The following is a 10,319-nucleotide window of genomic DNA, read 5'->3' as shown; positions in this document are numbered from 1 at the left end:
ATAATGTCTACCCTAGCTGTGTCTATTGAACACGGTGGCGGAATACCAGATGTTCTTTAGTTATACAGAATTTTCCCTTTTCCAAATGCTTCTTGTAGGTCATGAGTTTGCATATTCTTCATTTGATTTATTTGGGGAGTCACTGACTCACAAGACCAGGTGTTAACCCTAAACCTTGAAACTAATACCACCCAAATCTGAAATTTTACTATCTTTTGCCTGAGATGAACCAAGCTGCCCTGCGAGTTTCCAATGCTTGATCGGTGCAGCTACTGCATTTATACTATTGGAGGGGATAGGGGGAGGGGCATTGACAACATTGATGTTAGTCTGCAAAAAGTCCCATTTTACTAGAAGAAGGACCGGATGGATTATTATACCATTGGACCAAAGATAAGCAACGTCTATTTTTTTTCCTTTGTTTAGAAAACAACATTGTTCATAATCACAATAAATGGTTACATTTTGTGCACTGAAAACATATCAACTAATGTGAGTGATGAGTTAATTTCCTAGTGCAATTCTCGATAGATTTATTTAGTATTCAGAAATATGCTGGGATCATACAGATCTTTAATTACTATTAGCAACTTTTTATATTAAATGCTATTTCCTCTCCTGTTCTTTCTTGTTGATGCTATTCATTTCATAGATTGTTCTTAAATATTGAAAGGGATATTCTGGTTTCAGCTAATACATGTTATTTTTTTGTATAATAAAAAGTTATACAGTTTTTCCAGTTTACTTTCTGTATCAGTTCCTCATGGTATTCAAGATCTCACTGAAGTCATTTCGTATATAGTTTCATTGTTTATTTGAGTGGGATAAAGAGCTGTCCCGGGCATGAGAGGATCACAGCTGCACGACCCGTTATAACACATATAACATGTATAATAACAGTACTGTAATAAGATAAGATGTGCACTGTAATAAGATGTGTGACAGCAAGCAGAGATCATGAAAATAGTGAAGAATTGATCCAGAAAATATTTGCACACTGAGTAACCTTTGTTTACTAAAAGTATGATGGTTCTATGAAAGCCTCAAAGTTTCATTGTCCTGTTTTTTTTTTTTTTTTTTTGAGAAATGAATAGTCCAGGCGATTTTTAGAAACTTTGCAATTGGGTTTATTAGGCAAATATGCCATTATCTGCATTCAAGAAGACTTTCCACAGCCCCCCCCCCCTCCTCTTTTCCATTCACAGCTCATTATCAGGAAATTATGTCTTGTTCGATCAGACATGCCCCTGTCTGTTCTATGGAGAGGGGAGGGGGGAGGAGGAAGGAGATTAGTCGGCAGCAGAGAACAAATTATTACACAGCGGGAGCTATGTGAAAGTCTCTATTCGGAGGTCAGAGATGTCAGTGCTGACGTCAGAGGAGAGAGCCTGGTGATGTGCAGTAGCTGTAAATTAACTCTTTGTTGTCCTGTTTGGTGCCTCATCTCCCTCCACCCTTCCCCTCTCCATAAGAGAACCATGAAGAAAGAGGGGGAGAGCTTCAAACTGCTTTCTAATGATAAAAATGCATTTTTTGGCTAATAACCCCAATTACAAAGTTTTAAAAAACATCTGTACTATTGATTTCTGCAAAAAAATAAAATAAAAATAATTAAAGGACAGGTACACTTTAAGGACACTGCATTTTTAATATTAATGCTGCATAAAAGTTCATATTATGTTTTGCCATTTATTCTTCATATATAGGGCATCTTTTGGTTGTGGTTGTCTGGGGATTAAAAAAAATTGCTTAGGGTGGCATACAAATAAAAAAGGAAGTTATACTCACCTACCCAAGCCCCCTCAGCTGTCGCACCAACATTTCCGCTCTTCACTTCCCTTTACTAGTTCTTAGATCCTGGTTCCTCATGACCAATCTCTCAATGAGGCAGGACATCATTATGGCCTGTCAATGTTGAGCAGGGAAATTCCTATGAGGATGACCTGTCACCAGGAAGTAGAGGTGATAAAAAGACTGGGAGCATTGGTGTGGTAGCTGGGGTAGGGGAGTATAGCTTCTTCTATTTTATGTCAAGCTATCTATTCTATAATGTAAATGTCAGTGGGTACATCTGTGTATTTTCCACCTTGGGAGTTGTCAGGTTTATGAGAACAGTAGCCTGATAGCAGGTAACAGAAGGTTTTATCACATTTACAATACGCTCTTAGTGTAATATTGAAAACACAAACGAAAATTTGCAGGAGATATTGATTTCACCTTATTATGTTGCAGAGATGTTGGGTTCTATGATCATCAAACAGTGGATGTCCAATAGAATTCACTGTTTATCATCAGCCTGATTACCTGCTTTGGGGCAGTTCTTCACCTTTTCCTCAGATCATTGACATAATCCATGTTACAAACAATGTGGAGATCCACTGGGTTTGAAGATTGTAATATATAAAAAAAAAGCTCAAAGGGCTGAAAAAAAATCATAAATGGACAAAACTCAATAATTCCCAAATAAAACTGTCAGCAGATATGGATGTGCTGCTTATGGTAGCCTTCAGCTTCTATCAGTACATTGGGACACATGACCTGGCCAAGATGATGTATCTGTGCCTTATAAGAAACATGACTAGAAGGGCATTGCCAGAACAGTGTATCTGTGACAAGGAGAAGAGGTGGTGAATAAGATGTGATTCCTTGGCTTTGTATAGAAGTGCAGTAGAAGTAGCACACCCCCTATAGTGATCTGGCAGGATGCCATCAGTAACAGGATAACATTGAGTTTTAATAAGCGGTCACCCATGTTAAGACTAGAGAAGAGCGCAACTCGAGCATCCTCTCGTCAGATCGCTCGTCAGCCACCTGTATTCAAATACTGATCGATCTGACTCGAGCATGCTCGAGTCGCGCTCATCTCCATTTAAGACCCATGTGTCATCTGGAAATTACCTGTTGTTTAAAGTTTATGTTAAAGATATTTTGTATGAATTTTTATTGATTTTAATTTTTTTTTCTAGATTCTCACTTTTCTATTCATTTTTTTTTTAAATAATCCTAAATTCTTGCAGTTTTTTGTTCACACAACTAAAACTAAGCTGAGATATCCTGTTCTGTCTGTGGCAGTGTTAGAGTGACAGATGACACCAGATGACACAAAAGATGAAGGTTACAGCTCATTTTTGAAGACTATGCTCAATAATTTAATCTCATTTATAATAATTTAACAGGTCTTGTCCATTGTCATTGCTGTAAAGTGTATCATTAAATGCTGTTAAAAACTGCTCTAGCAAGATGGCTGCTCCCATAGTTATGTGCAAAAAATGTAATAAAAAAAATTACAATTGAAAAATAGTAACAGATTAGGAAAAAAAAATCATGTTTCAGCATCTCTAATCAGTAAAATTAAATCTAGTCAATACATTCTCTTTAAAGGGTTTGAACACCTTTTAAAAGTATTCTATTATTGCTTTGTATCGAAAAAGTTAGCAAACTGCCCTTTGTGAGCTGCCCTCTAAGGTTTTTCTCCTGCCTGTTTAACCCCTTAAGGACAGAGCCTGAAATGGCCTTAATGACAGAGACAAATTTTATGAATATGACCAGTGTCACTTTAGTCATTAATACCTTCGGGATGCTTTTACCTATCCGGCTGATTCTGAGATTGTTTTCTCGTGACATATTGTACTTTACATTTCTGGTAAATTGGAGTCGATACTCATAACAAATCTTTATGGAAAAAAAACAAATAATGTGAAAAAATGTGAAAAAATGCATTTTTCCAACTTTGAAACTTTTTTGCGTATACAGAAAGTGGTTATACCACATAAATTATATATTAAATAGCATTAGCAACATGTCTACTTTATGTTGGCGGCATTTATTAAACTATCTTTCATTTTTTTAGACGATAGGAAGCTTAAAACATTAGCAGCAAATTTCCAAATTTTCAGTAAAATTTCAAAATCAGATATTTTTAGGGACCTGTTCAGGTTTAGGCTGGGTTCACACTATGTATATTTGAGGCTGTATTTGTGAGGCTGTATAGCAACCAAAACCAGGAGTGGATTGAAAACACAGAAAGGCTATGTTCACATAATGTTGTAATTGAGTGGATGGCCGTCATTTAATGGCAAATTTTTGCTGTTATTTTAAAACAACGGCTGTTATATTGAAATAATGGCAGTTATTTACCGTTATATGACGGCCATCCACTCAATTTCAACATTGTGTGAACAGAGCCTTTCTGTGTTTTCAATCCACTCCTGGTTTTGGTTGCTATGAGGACCTGACATGAGGACCAAATACTGCCTGAAATATACGTAGTGTGAACCCAGCCTTAAAGTGTATTTGAGGGGCCTGTATGTTAGAAAGCCCCACAAAGCACCCCATTTCAGAAACTGCACCCCCCAAACTCTGCAAAAGCACATCCAGAAAGTGTTTTAACCCTTTAGGGGAGTCACAGAAATAAAAGCGAAGTGTGTAAGGAATTTGAAAATTTTAATTTTCTGTGCAGAGATTTTATTGTAATCCAATATTTTTCATAATTATAAACCTATTACCAGAGAAATGCACCCCAATAATTATTGCCCCGTTTCTGCAGTTTATAGAAATACCCCATATGTGACCCTATTGCGCTATTTGACGCAACCACAAGCCTCAGATATAAGGGAGCGCCTAGTGAATTTCAACGCCTCCGTTATATTTGGTCATTTTTGACTGTACCACTTCAGGTTGGCAGAGGCTCTGGGGTGTCAAAACCTAAAAAACACCCCTAAAGGGACACCATTTAGAAAACTACACCCCTCAAGGAATGTAACAAGGGGTGCGGTGAGCATCTGGACCCCACAGGTGCTTCACAGATTTTCCGAACAATATGGCGTGAAAAAAGAAAAATTTATTTTTTACACTAAAACGTTGTTCTAGCCTTCAATTTTTCATTTTCTTAAAGGGATAAGAGGCAAAAAAAGACAAAAAATGTGTAGCGCAGTTTCTCCCGAGTACAGAAATACCCCACATGTGGCGATAAAGTGCCAAGGGGGCGCAGGACGAGCCTCCAAAGGGAAGGAGCGCCAATTGGCTTTTGGAAGCTGAATTTCACTGAAAAGGATTTCAAGGGCCATGTCGCATTTACAGAGCCCTCGTGCTGCCAAGACACTGGAAACCCCCCACAAGTGATACCATTCTGGAAACTACACCCCTCAAGGAATCTAACAAGGGGTTCAGTGAGCATATGGACCCCACTGGTGACGGGCACAAATGTGGAACAATGTGACGTGAAAGGGAAAAATTTCATTTTTTCACTTTCATGGCACAAATGTGCCCGTCATCAAGGGGTTCATATCCTCACTGCACCCCTTGTTAGATTCCTTGAGGGGTGCAGTTTCCAGAATGGGGTCACTTGTGGGGGGTTTCCACTGTCCTGGCAGCACGAGGGCTCTGTAAATGCGACATGGCGTTCATCATCCATTCTAGCCAAATCCAACCTCCAAAATCCAAATGGCGCTCCTTCCCTTCGGAGGCTTGCCCTGCGCCCACATGGCGCTTTATGTCCACATGTGGGGTATTTACGGACTCGGGGGAAATTGCTCTACATATATTGTGTGTTTTTTTCTCTTTTAACCCCTTGTGAAAATGATAAATTCAAGGCTAAACCAACATTATAGTGTAAAAAATTTAATATTTCATTTTCACGCCACATTGTTCCACATTTGTGTCCGTCACCAGTGGGGTCCATATGCTCACTACACCCCTTGTTACATTCCTTGAGGGGTGCAGTTTCCATAATGGGGTCACTTGTGGGGGGTTTCAACTGTCTTGGCAACACAGGGGCCTTTTGAATGCAACATGGCCCCTCGAAATCCATTCCATCCAAATCCAGCCTTCAAAAACCAAATGGCGCTCCTTCCCTTTGGAGGCTTACCCTGCACCCGCATGGCGCTTTATGTCCACATGTGGGGTATTTCCGTACTCAGGGGAAATTGCTCTACACATTAAATGTTTTTTTTTATCTTTTAACCCCTTGTGAAAATGAAAAAACATGACAAGATTAATAATTTAGAGTAAAAATTTTACAAAAATTACACTAAATGTTGGTCTAGCCTTGATTTTTTTCCATTTCCACAAGGGGTTAAAAAAGAAAATGAACACAAAACGTGTAGGGTAGTGTCCCCTGAGTACGAAAATACCCCACATGTGGGCATAATGTGCCATATGGGCACAGGGCAAGTCACCAAAGGGACAGAGCGCCATTTAGAGGCTGGAATGGAGGATGGAGGCCATGTCGCAATTACAAAGCTCCTGTGCTGCCAGGACAGTAGAAACCCCCGACAAGTGACCCTATTCTGGAAACTACACCCCATAAGGAATCTAACAAGGGGTGCAGTGAGCATATGGACCCCACTGGTGACGGGCACTTACGTAGAACATGTGCCGAGAAAATAAAAAATACAATTTTTTTCATTTTCACGTCCCAAATGTGGCCGTCACCAGGGGGCCATATCCCCGCTGCCCCCTTTCTTAGATTCCTTATGGGGTGTAGTTTCCAGAATGGGGTCACTTGTGGGGGGTTTCTACTGTCCTGGCCGCACAGAGGCTTTGTAATTGCATCATGGCATCCTCTAATGGGAATGGCGGCCATACCTACTTAGCTGGGGAAAAGGGACAATTCTAATTTATTTGGGGGTATTAGGCCAATTATTAGTTTATAAGGTTGGAAATGACAGGTGTCCATCAAATTCAACCTGTGTTGATCCAGAGGAAGGCAAAAACCCCTCGTGAGGCAGACGACAGTAGCCTCATCACAGGGGAAAAATTCCTTCCTGACTCCATAATGGCGATCAGAATAATCCCCGGACCAACGTGACCCCTGAAATAGGAATAAGGGACAGAATTTAGATAATGTAGAACCCCAGTGACGTGTGGTACGCCTTGGAGCGATCCAGTATGTAGAGGCCGGGGGGATCAGGACAGGTGTCACACTGGAAAATGGTGTCCTTCCTGATCCCCCTGTTACCCCACACTCTGCACTTCTTCTGGGGTCTCCCTTTCTCCAGTGTGGGGGACGTCACCTGGAAAATGTTGTCCTGGTGCGATACGGGGTCCTTCATATCCAGAAGCGCTGGGTCCGCTCCATGGCTGCTAAATATTAGGGCGCTATTACTACTTCTGATATTTTCGGATCGTGCCGCAAGCTACAGGGCAGCGAGGGACTGGAAGAGGGGGGCGCTGGTATAAAAGTTATCCCCGTACAGGTGGTGACCTTTATCCAGCAGTGGGAAGATCAGTTCCCGGACGATCTCCCCACTAACTCCAAGGATGGGGGGGAAGGGGGCATCTGGGGGCTGGATTCGGGTGTCCCTTCCTACATACACTCTAAGGGTACGTGCACACTGCGGAATCGCGACAGATAACCCTTCGTGCATTCCACAGCTGGCACCCACCGGCGGACTGATGCAGGCGCACGTCTCCACACGTGTCATAGACTCCATTCTATGCACGGGCGGATTCCGCTCTCCGTCCAACGTGTTCATTCTTTGGATGGACGACGGATTCCGCCCGTGCATAGAATGGAGTCTATGACACGGGTGGAGACATGCGCCCGCATCAGTCCGCCGGTGGGTGCCAGCTGCGGAATGCACAAAGGGTTATCCTTCGCCATTCCGCAGTTTGTACGTACCCGAAATCTGGAAGTGTACCCTGAGGTACTGTCACAGAGTGTGTAGAATTTCACACCATGCCGTCATCTCTTATTGGGACGGTACTGGCGGAAAAGACGTGTCTGGGGGGCAGCGTACGCTACGCTACTCCCAGACACGTCACTGGATGATGAGGATGAATGGAGGAAAGAAGGATCCCCCATTCATCCTCACTGGCTGTTTCGGTGTCGGAGGCAATAACGTATCCCTCTGGCGCCGAAAACACCCTGGGGGCCATCTTTATACGGGGATTGGTATATGGGGTATGAGTGGTGTAGTGTCAAACTTTATTCAATGTAGTGTGGTGTAATGTAGTGTTTTTTACGTGTTTTTTTACAGTAAGTATAAAAAAAAAACCTACGCCAACAAAGGAGTTGCTGATAAATGCCGCACTTATGTGCGGCACTTATAAGCAGACCGTGGCAGTAGAATATAGAAAAAAAACACCCTACGCCAAAAAGGAGGAGTTGCTGATTAGCAGCGCACTTTCGTGCGATGCTGATCAACACTCAGCGGCGATAGGGTGCGGAAAATAGAAAAAAAAAAATTGGGGAAAAAAAATAATTTTTTTTTATATTCTGAATATCCCTGTAGCTGCTGATAAGTGTATTACACATATCAGCCGCTAGGGGGCAGCAGAGCGCAAAATCCGGAAAATGACGAGGCTGGAGCCGAAAATAGCCAAAAGAAGACGACGAGGACCGCCGGAAAGACCCGAAGACCGAACGGAATGACGGAGGACGCCGCGAACCCGGAAGACGCCGATCAGGAGCCCGGGACAGGTGAGTAATGTACAAATACCTGCTCTGGACCCCTCGGCTACCTAGCTGAGGGGTCCAGGGCAGGTATTTACTATTTTGTGGGACTCTGATCGCCGTGCCACCGGCCCGATCGCCGTGAACGGCCGGACGGCCGTTCACGGCGATCGGGCCGGTGGCACGGCGATCAACATTACTTTTTACAGTAATGGCGGTCGGTGCCGTCCTCGGACAGCACCGACCGCCATTTTTTTCCGGGTCATCGGGTCACCGATGACCCGGAAAGGTTCCGATCGCCGCTATTGGCTGATCTGAATTGATCAGCCTATAGCAGCGATCGTAAGCACGGGGGGTGTTAACCACCCCCCGTGCCGAGAAGCTATGATGGCCTGCTATGATTTATAGCAGGCCATCTTCCCCGACCGCTGTGTGTGAACACGCAGCGATCGGGGAAACATCGGGCGTAAATTTACGCCCTGATGTGCTAAGTACCATGGCGCCAGGGCGTAAGTTTACGCCCGATGTCGTTAAGGGGTTAATGTCTGATTTGGTGTGTCCTTTGATAGTGCTATAGTCCGCTTAATTCTTCTGAGTAGCAGCTATATGGTAAGAAATTTCTAATGAACACTATTTATAAAGTCTATTCATTTTGCATTAACCCCTTAAGGGCAGAGCCTGAAATGACCTTAATGACACAGGTCATTTTCATAAAATTTGTCTGTCACTTTAGTCATTAATAACTTCGGATTGCTTTTACCTATCCGGCTGATTCTGAGATTGTTTTCTCGAGACATATTGTACTTTACATTTCTGGTAAATTGGAGTCGATATTTATAACGAATATTTATGAAAAAAAAAAAAATAACGTGAAAAATTGTGAAAAAATGCATTTTTCCAACTTTGAAACTTTTTTGCTTATACAGAAAGTGGTTATACCACATAAATTATATATTTATTAAATAGCATTAGCAACATGTCTACTTTATGTTGGCGGCATTTATTAAACGATCTTTCATTTTTTTTAGACAATAGAAAGCTTAAAACATAAGCAGAAAATTTCCAAATTTCAGTAAAATTTCAAAATCAGATATTTTTAGGGACCTGTTCAGGTTTAAAGTGTATTTGAGGGGCCTGTATGTTAGAAAGCCCCACAAAGCACCCCATTTCAGAAACTGCACCCCACACACTCTGCAAAAGCACATCCAGAAAGTGTTTTAACCCTTTAGGAGAGTCACAGAAATAAAAGCTAAGTGTGTAATAAATTTTAATTTTCTGTGCAGAGATTTTACTGTAATCCAATATTTTTCATATTTATAAACTTATTACCAGAGAAATTCACTCCAATATTGATTGCCCCGTTTCTGCAGTTTATAGAAATACCCCATATGTGGCCCTAATGCATTGTTTGACGGAACCACAAGCCTCAGATACAAAGGAGCGCCTAGTGAATTTCAATGGCTCCGTTATATTTGGTCATTTCTGACTGTACCACTTCAGGTTGGCAGAGGCTCTGGGGTGCCAAAACCTAAAAAACACCCCTAAAGGGACACCATTTAGAAAACTAGACCCCTCAAGGAATGTAACAAGGGGTGCAGTGAGCATCTGGACCCCACAGGTGCTTCACAGATTTTCAGAACAATGTGGCGTGAAAAAAGAAAAATGTATTTTTTACACTATAACGTTGTTCTAGCCTTCAATTTTTCATTTTCACAATGGGATAAAAGGAAAAAAAAAACACAAAGCGTGTAGCGCAGTTTCTCCCGAGTACAGAAATACCCCACATGTGGACATAAAGCGCCATGTGGGCGCAGGGCAAGCCTCTGAAGGGAAGGAGCGCCATTTGGATTTTGGAGGCTGGATTCAGCCAGAAAGGATGATGAACGCCATGTCGCATTTACAGAGCCCTCGTGCTGCCAAGACA

This window comes from Dendropsophus ebraccatus, chromosome 11, assembly GCF_027789765.1.
Source record: "Dendropsophus ebraccatus isolate aDenEbr1 chromosome 11, aDenEbr1.pat, whole genome shotgun sequence".
Lineage (NCBI taxonomy): Eukaryota > Metazoa > Chordata > Amphibia > Anura > Hylidae > Dendropsophus > Dendropsophus ebraccatus.
This window is presented reverse-complemented; position numbering follows the sequence as displayed.